This window comes from Triticum urartu, chromosome 6A (genome assembly GCF_056163025.1).
Source record: "Triticum urartu cultivar PI428250 chromosome 6A, HENAU_Tu73, whole genome shotgun sequence".
NCBI lineage: Eukaryota > Viridiplantae > Streptophyta > Magnoliopsida > Poales > Poaceae > Triticum > Triticum urartu.
This window is the reverse complement of record NC_141878.1, coordinates 261,278,792-261,287,244: the sequence shown is the minus strand read 5'-3', so window position 1 is coordinate 261,287,244 and position 8,453 is coordinate 261,278,792.

Genomic DNA, 8,453 nt, shown 5'->3' with positions numbered 1-8,453 from the left:
GCGAATACTTTGATGAGTCAGCTCCAGTTGCCGTGAGTTACATGAATATTGCATGGATCAAATGTCAGAAGGTCATCACCATTTGCTAGTCCATTACAACAGAGATCATTCCTGACACGATGTTGGTTCCATCATTGTGAGTTCCAAGGACTTACATCTCTTCTTCAACTTCAACGTGCTCGATGCCACTCTTGTTAGATGCATGATTTTGTAAGTACTTAACAAACTCTGATCAACTTCTCCATACAAGGCTGTAAATGATAAATAACTAACTGCATTTTATTCCTCTCAGGGGATTGAATGCGCGGAGAAGACAAAGTGAGAGTGTGTATTTCATAGATCCTGCATTAGCAAATGGCACATCATTACATGAAAAGGACCAACAGGACTGGGCCATTAACACGGTCGTCCGTATCTTCGAGAACACGTCCCATGAAGGATAAGTCAAGTAAACAACCACGCATACACTGATTGTCTTTCAGATTTCGACATCATTTGTAAGTTCATCGATTTCTTAATATGTAGCAATCACTGGATATTGGTATTCATTGTTCCAAAGAAGAACACAATTTACTACATTGATTCTCTCAGAGAGTCAACAAACGCTCATGATCTGACGCATCTTCAGGAATTCTTGGATAGATATTGAATTCTATGATGTTGAAATTAATTTGCATTCATATCTGGTTCAATAATTGATGTTGTCAAAATTCATCATCATTTGGAGTGTGCTCGCATTGTGGGAAACTAAAACAGGGAACCTGTTCAAGAGGAAACTACCTCTGCAGCATGAGATCATTTCTCCGGTAACACACTGAAATCCATTATTTTCGGAACATTTATCCAACAGTCTGCAAATACCTTTCCTTAAGCTAGTCAAATGTTCAAGCTTCTAAATAAACCTCTTTATATTTTTACAAAGAAAAAATAATACATCTAACACCTATTAGGTTGTTCCTAACAGGAAAAATACATGACTAATTCTATAAAAAAAATCAGTGTCCTCAGCAAGAAGCAGAGACCAACCTTTGTGGATACTATGTTTGCAGACACATGATCTCCATCTGCAAATCTGCTGATAGTTCTGAAGATCCTCGCGAATTAGTACCAGTAAGTCTATCTTAATTAATATCTTCTACTCTACTCATATGGCACATTCTGATCTTAAAAATACTGCAACTCATCTTAAAACCGAGGACCCCTGAACCGCTCCCGGCTGGTGAGTTGCTGATGGTTTGGAGATTTATCAGCGACTTCTTCCTAGATCACTACATCAATCCCATTGGTGATAATGAAGATTTCAGCATGCCTTCTCCTGAAACATTGAGTAAGAGTTAGCCGTTAAACATATAACGCATGGATCCATTGTTTTCCATCTGATGAGGTTTTCGTATTTCGTACATTATGATTAATTATGTAATGCATATATGTGTGGACAAATCATTGGAATTTAGCTAACATATGTTCAATTGCAATTGTTGCGAAATCTGGTGAATGTTCTTCCTGTGGACACTATTTGTTCAATTGAATATTGTGGTGAATTTGCTTTTTGCGTGTCGATTCAAAATGGGATATTTATGCTTATTTGTTCAATTGAATATTGTGGCAAATTTGCTTTTTGCGTGCCGATTCAAAATGGGATATTTTTGTTTTAACCTGGCAATTGCTCCACACACGGTTCAACTAAATGAGTGTGTGCGATCCACGTCGGAAAACATACGTCAATCGTATTGGAACCGTCGGTGATACATAGCAGATCGCAAACGATTCGCAACGCTACTATGTGTGCGTAGGTTCTCTAGAAGCATTTGTGATATCGCGTTATCGCACATGAGAACTGGGCGTAAACCGTGCCCAATGCAAAATACAATCCCAGTCGTATTTTTTTTAGGAAACGTGTGGGATCCCAAACGAAAAGCACACGTCACTCTTGCGGCAACCGTCGGTGATACCTAACAAATCACAAACGGTTTGCAGCACTTGTATGTGTGCGAAGGGGCTCTTGAACCATTTGTGATAGAACATTATCGCAGACGGTAATTGTTGGAAAACGTGTGCGATGGAGTCTAGGATGGCAGACGGGTTACGCAGAGAACTCAGGCGCGATAGGGCACAAAGCACACACAGTTCATATGTTGGCCCATGTGCCTTACATACTGTTTCCCAAACGGTTCGTTACGACAGACCGTATGGTTTCACTACGTCATTAGAAATGCTTAATGACCGATACCACATGTGCGAAAGAATTTAGTGTGTGCTGCATCGCACACGGTTACATTTTGGAAGGCCTCTTGATCACTGTTCCATATCCCCGATGGTTTCTGGGTTGTGTGGGAAGGACCCCCTATCGCACACACTCACATGGCGACGATTCCGAAGGCCGTCGTGGAAAGGGGTAAAAAACCGTTTGTTTAGGACCGGCATGCACCAGTGAATCCCCATTGGTCCGGGCTGTTAACGGGTTATCGAATCCAAATCGGAACCCGATAGCTTAACGGCAACACGTTATGGTGGATGCCACATGTCGATTACCCTTGACGAAAGCACTTCCATGACGCGCCATTTATCATCATGGAAGTGGACACTTCCGTGATGATAATTTTGATATTGTCATGGAACACTTCTACGACAGCACAGGTATGACTATCTTGATTCTGTCATAAAATCGTCATGGATGTACATGCATGACAAAAAATGTGACCTATTGTGACAAACACATATCATCACGGAAGTTGTTTTTTTGTAGTGAGTAAAACTAAAGGATTACACGTACAGGTCTCACAAAATAGAGAAAAAATATATGGAGTAAAAATGATAAAAAAATGGAGAAAAAAATATATGGAGTAAAAATGATCACAAGATGGAGAAAAAAATATATGGAGTAAAAATGGTCACAAAATGGATTATTACACAAACGGAGTAATTTCACATGGGATACACTCCGCACAAGTCTCATCTCAAGGAAGTACATATACTCCACATCAGAACAAGCCTCATGTCAAGCATATGAACAAGCCTCATCACAAGCTGCACAGTCTCATCACACGCAACACAGCCTCATCACAAGCATCAGAGCCTCAGTACTCTCATCTTCCATTACTGAACCCTCTCCATTAGCCCTAAGTTGTGTAGGGCATTTTGCGTACACCTCTTGAGGGCATGATAATCTCAGAGGTAGCTGCCCAAGACCCTCAAGCCTTTCCTTGTTCACATGGGGTGTTTTATACCCATTGCCCCAGCATGGTTCAAGATCTCAATCATGCACGTCTGCAGAGTTAGGAAAATTATGTTGAGCTTGTAAACCTCATAGCCTTCAAATTCCTCCAAAGCACTTACTTGAATTTTTATGCACATAGGTGCATATTAATTTAGCAAAGTGGTTTAAAAAGCACTTAACTGATTTTTTATGCACATAGATGCATATTAATTCAACAAAGTGGTTTAAAAAGCACTTAACTGATTTTTTATGCACATAGGTGCATATTAATTCAGTAAAGTGCTTTAAGCACATTTCTGAACTTTTATGAACATAGGTGCATATAAATTCAGAAATGTGCTTAAAGCACTTGGAATTTTTATGCACATAGGTGCATATAAATTCAGTAATTGTGTAACTTAAGTTGATTTAAAATTTTACTCCATCTGCTGTATTTGTTGTATCGACTAGTATATGTTTGTACTGCAGAAACCCAACTTCCTTACAAATCTTAATTTGGAGTACAAGAGTTGCCTTGTTGTCATTAACTCAAAAGGGAAAACCAGCACTAGTAGTATTATGCTGCACCTCTTTTTGCATAGTTGCTACTCATGGAATTCTAGTAGTGCAAGCCATGCCACTATAAATCTCTCTTTGAGTGTTGCATTGTGTCAGCAATTACACATGTACAGTAAAATCTTGCACAGGTACAGTAAAATCTTGCATTGTGTCACATGCCACTAGAAAGCTCTCTTTGACTATTCTCTTTGGCACATCGGTCGTTCATACATATCCTAACAGAAACTATAGAAGTACATATCAGCACTACTCCTTTGGCATTTATTTGTATTCTTTGGAGTACTCCCACCTAGGAGTACTCAGCAAAGCACCTAACTGAATTTGTTGCTTAATTTTTTTGCAAAGCACCTCACTGACCATATAAATTCAGCAGAGCACCTAACTAAACATATAAATTTGACATTTATTCGTGTTAGTTGTTTTAAAAATGTGTAATTGCATCAGTTGTTTTAAAAATGGAGTAAATCAACCATTTTCATACTGACCATATATTGCCTGTTGTGAACATTTTTAAACTGCCCATATATGTCAAGTTAATAGTAAATCAAGAAATGTAAAGTTAACAGTAAATCAAGTTAACTAGAAAGAAAGTCACTGTGACAATAATACTGTTACTGAAAATGGAGCAAGGCACCTACTCTTGATTTGTCAATTGATCTTGTTGTTGTTGCAGCTCACACAATTGACCTTTGATGTTGTTGCTATTCTTGTGATCAATTTTCTGCCGTGGAACATTTAGAGTAACAGTTTGCTCGAGTGTGATCTTCAGAATCCAGCCACAATTTACTTGATGAACCAGACAAGAGAACAACAGAGAATAAAGTTGAAGAACCAAGTACTCCAATCAGCAAACCACTCCAATCAGTAGATCACTCCAAGCTGGAGTACTAACACTATTGCAGGATGCTGCTAACGCGACACTATGATCAGAGACCCTTCGACAAAACTGTGTGCGATGCAATAATCGCAAACGGTGGTGTTAAAAACCGTCAAAAAGGTGCAAAATGTTTGTGATGACGGATGCATCAAACACGGTTTAGATTTTAGTTGCGTGTGCGATTCAGGGCATACGGTTCAGTTCAATTAACCATTTTCGATGAGGAGGAACAAAAGAAACTGGCAGCCAGATGAAGGTGTGTGTGATGTACAACATACAGTTCACTCGGATGAACTGTTTGTGATTTGGCAACACAAAAGAAACGGTCAACCAGATCAAGGTGTGTGCGATGTACAGCATACAGTTCACTCGGATGAACTGTTTGTGATTACGCAACACAAAAGAAACGGTCAGCCAGATCAAGGTGTGTGTGATATACGACATGCGGTTCACTCGGATGAACTATTTGCGTTGAGACAAGAGAACGGAAATGGTTCAATATAACAAACACCATAAATATTGCAAGGTTCAAATTCAAAGATTACAACGCCCAAATTCAAACATTGCAAGCTGCATCATTTCTGAAAAGGGATCAGCCGCTGACAAGTCATGTATGGGTTTGATACAATGACTTCCAATTGCTTTGCCATATGCTCTTCCAATACGAAGTTTTGCATTCTTGGAGGCTCTTCCATTCTGAAGTACCTGCCGGCTCTGATAATCATACCATTCATCTTTCCTAATTAAATGTGTGTTCAACCTCAGTACCCTTAGCACCTTTGCTCTGGCAAGAAAGAACCTTGCGAGTGTAATCTCCAGTAAGGTCCCTCAGTAGGAGTTCAAAGTAATATTTGAGAGATGCAGATCTAGGCATTCTATGTGATTGTCATTATAAACATTATCCACCTCCGGGCCTATTATTATCTGCAAAAGAAGAGAACGTGTTAGTGCCTACATGCAGTTTTGAACACTGCTACACGCCCATTTGGTTTGCAGGATTTGTAAAATGCACCAACGTGCCATCTTCGATCTGGCATGATTAACATGGGTATTTGATTACAATCTAGAAACATGTAGCCTTCTTCACAAGAGGTTGGATTGGATGAAAAAAATCCCTAAGAAAACTAGTAAATATGAATCCAAAGGAGAAATGCTTATGGATGATTGTAACCATATGAATGAAACAACCAATATGGAGTGGGGTGTATGTCCTAAAAGCCTCCAAAATTCCTTCAGAAATCGTAGTACATTGTCATTGTAAACTTGGGAAAAGGTGCAAAAAAATTGAACTCCCTTATGGTTAACATTTAACAGGAAAGGAACATCACCTCGATATACAGCTTCTTCAGGCGCGGAAAGCATCTCAGGCAACTGACAACTTGGTCCAGGTTGGGGCCGACAGATTCTAGTGCCAAGACCTTCACTGTGCCCAGAGTCTGGGTGAAGCTTCGCTGGATGAAAGACGAACATACATCTTCAAAACTAGAAATAACATTGATATCAAGAAGGAGAGGTATATAAGGCGACTGTTGTACCTGAATGTTGTAGTATTTGACAGACGAGTAGCCCACCACTTTCAATTTCGGCGCAGAAATGACATTGATTCTTGTTGGACCTTGTTGATCAACTACAAGTAATCTCTCAAGTGAAGGTGTGTCCTGGATGACCTTATTGTGGTCCACCTTTTGTGATCTCTCGTTGCAGCACCAGCAACAAACATAAATAGTCCGGAGAGTCTTGGAGGTGATGTGCAAGGTACTCGACCAATTCATCGCTTGAAAACGAAGGAACTCGAGTGTAGTACAGCCATGGAGCAGGCGCTCCATGTCATCCTTTGGGATACGGACGGTGACGAGCTCGAGGTGCTTCAGTCATGGTAGAAAAAGAGCGGGCGTGTCATTAAGGGGGGATGGCAGTTCATGAACATGGCGAGGCGCAGCGTGGGCGCGAAGCGGAGTGCGGACGTTTGCAGCAAGCGCATATGCCCATCATTATAACTTAGCTTCTCGAGGTGATCTATGGAGGGGGATCGGAACCACTCGTCAAGATTGGCTTAGTCCTTACCATTGGAACGGAACTTGCCCATGATAAGGCCTTTGATTGGGCCATCGTGACTGCCGAAGATCTGGGAGAACGCATCCAAGCCTTGGCGATAGCCATGGCAGAGCTTGTGGGCGTCGAGGAGGTCGACAGGGGTGCGGAGCTATAGGGGGCGCCACCATCGGGAAAGGGCGGCTGTCCTAGCCCAATATTTGATTGGGAGGAGGGATATGATGACTATCGGGGAGGTTGTTGATGAAGTCTAGGCCTGCTGGTGTCACTTGTGGTTCTTTCTCGACCCGCCTCCGCTTGTTGGCAGCCTCGTTCTCCACCTCGTTGGCAGCGACAAAAACCTCTGTCTCCATATTCACGTCGTGCTCCGGTGCTTCAGCAGCCCCGGCGTCGCCACTCCCTTCGATGGGGCACTACAGCAGCATCCTCGTACACTAATGGCTTTGAGGACTCGGAGCGGCGTTGAGGATGCGGGCGGAGAGAGAGAGAGGAATTGTGTGTGTGGCGAGGATGGGAGTGCGGCCGCTCGGCGATACCATTAATATAGACCAATGGGAGCGCGGCGGGCGGCAGTCCAAGGCTGTCTCGCTTCCCGGTGAGAACGACTTCTTAATCTCTAGTATGAATGAAATCTATGCTTAATTACTGAATTTTAGTTGCAAAAAATAGATAGTGCTATTGATTTTTAGCTGCATATTTTGACAAATCGCAGTGTCTCTTGGCTTAGCGCTGAAGTCTGGCTTTAATTTGCATACCGTAATCTGAACCGTTTGCGTTGAAGAGATGCACAGATCCTGCGTTGAACAGCTTGTACGCTTCCCGGTGAGCCTGCGGACCAGACTGCGCTCGCACGCCTCCCGTTCAGTCAAGCAGCTGTCCACACAGCACCTCCTATAGCCATTAAAACCAAGACACGTGGTGTCATGTGAATGGTTAACAGAACACACACGGTTTGAATTATACAAACATTTGAGATATTAAAGTGGCAGCTATTTTTTCAAAATGCCTTTGTTGGTTGTCATTATTCGAGTGCACCTTCTCTCAAAATGGACACGAAAAATACCACGGCATGTCGGGTGCCCTTCCGTGATAGCATGCCAAGTTTCATGAATTTCAGACGAGTTTCAGATTTACTAGAATTTAGAAACAGAGTATCTCAACGTTTTGACGCCAATCAACGGTGCCATGTTGTTTGTAATTCATTCCCATTTCTTGCATGGGACCTAAGCATGCTCCCAATCATTTGATTTTTCAACCAATTTATATGCACTGGAGAATGTGCATGTAGTTCAAATTTGTATTATGTACATAAATGCATTGTAAGCTCAGTTAATGCATAAAAATATCCAAACGAACCCCGACAGATCACAAAAAATGACACAACACTCCTGTTGTTCTATGTTGACACAAGAAAATTTTTGGAAGCAATAAGAGGCAATGGATATCGTTTCATCCCCAAAGGTGGGACATTCCCTACCGAAACCGTCATTCTTGTTGTGAGAAGCCCTAGTTTGTGAGAAGCATATACCCAAACCTGCCCCAAATGGGGAAAAAATTACAACGGCATGTTGATGCCGGTCCATGATAGCATGCCAACTTTCATGAATTTCAGACGAGTTTTGGATTTACTAGAATTTAAAAATCAGGTATCTCAATGTTTGCGACCGAGTGGCGGTGGCAGGGTGTTTGACAGTCATTCCCATTTCTTACATGGGGCCTAAGCATGCACCCAAGGACACATATTTTATT